The sequence below is a fragment of the Gekko japonicus genome, unplaced genomic scaffold (genome assembly GCF_001447785.1).
Source record: "Gekko japonicus isolate JY-2015 unplaced genomic scaffold, Gekko_japonicus_V1.1 scaffold5944, whole genome shotgun sequence".
Lineage (NCBI taxonomy): Eukaryota > Metazoa > Chordata > Lepidosauria > Squamata > Gekkonidae > Gekko > Gekko japonicus.
In genome coordinates, this window is record NW_015169963.1 from 1 (window position 1) to 1,495 (window position 1,495).

Here is a 1,495-nt window from a genome sequence, read left to right on the forward strand (position 1 = left end):
TGCATTCTAGTAATCTACTCTAGATGTAACCAGGGTATGCACCGCAGTGGCCAGATCTTTTCTGCACGGGGAAAAGGCAGCAGCTGGCTCACAACTCAAAGCGGGTAGAAGGCACGCCTGCTTCTCCAGTGGTTCAAGGGGAGGGCCACCCCCTCCAAAACAGAACAGGTGATGCTTTAAGTGGACATCAGGAGAAGAGGAAAAGAAACATGAGCTGAGCGGCACAAAAGCTTCTGGAACCAGTCCAGCAAAGGGTACAACTAGGGAACCTGACTGGGAAGCCTGCAGACATTGGGGGGGGGGATCCAGTTTCAAGTTTCTAATTTAATTAGCGCACCCAGTACACTGCCTGAAAAAAAAATGTTGTTTCCAGGCCTGGAGGCTTAAGGAGGTTTATAAGATTACGCATTGGGCGCATCTCCCTCTCCCGAAAGACTAGAACTGGAGGGCATAAAATGGAGCTGATGGGCAGTAGGTTCAGGATTGACAAAAGGAAATGCTACTTTACACAAGAGTAGAATGTGGAATTCGCTGCCAGAGGATGTAGTGATTGCCACAGGAATAGACGGCTTTAAAAGGGGATGAGATGGATTCATGGAGAAGTATAACAGTGGCTACTAGCCATGGCCACTGAGGGGAACCTCCACATTCAGAGGCACTAAACCTCTGAATTCCAGTGCCGGGAGGCAACAACAGGGGGCCTCAGCCTCTCTGCCCTGTTGCTGGCCCTCCAGAGGAACTGGGTGGCCACAGTGTGAGACGGGATGCTGGACTGGATGGACCCTCCCTGGTCTGACCCAGCAGGGCTCTTCTGAGGTTCTGGTGTTCTTATGAGGGGAAGGCCTCAGCCTCTCTGCCCTGCAGTTGGCCCTCCAGAGGAACTGGCTGGCCCCTATGTGAGACGGGGAGGCTGGACTAGATGGACCCTCACTGGTCTGACCCAGCAGGGCTCTTCTGAGGTTCCCATCAGGGGAAGGCTTCGGCCTCTCTGCCCTGTTGCTGGCCCTCCAGAGGAACTGGCTGGCCACAGTGTGAAAAGGGGGGCTGGACTGGATGGACCCTCCCTGGTCTGACCCAGCAGGGCTCTTCTGAGGTTCTTAGCAGGGGAAGTTCTCGGCCTCTCTGCCCTGTTGTTGGCCCTCCAGAGGAACTGGTTGGCCCCTGTGTGAGACGGGAGGCTGGACTAGAGGGACCCTCACTGGTCTGACCCAGCAGGGCTCTTCTGAGGTTCTTCTCAGGGGAAGGCCTCGGCCTCTCTGCCCTGTTGTTGGCCCTCCAGAGGAACTGGTTGGCCACTGTGTGAGACGGGAGGCTGGACTGGATGGACCCTCACTGGTCTGACCCAGCAGGGCTCTTCTGAGGTCCTTCTCAGGGGAAGGCCTCGGCCTCTCTGCCCTGTTGCTGGCCCTCCAGAGGAACTGGCTGGCCCCTGTGTGAGACAGGAGGCTGGACTGGAGGGACCCTCCCTGGTCTGACCCAGCAGGGCTCTTCTGAG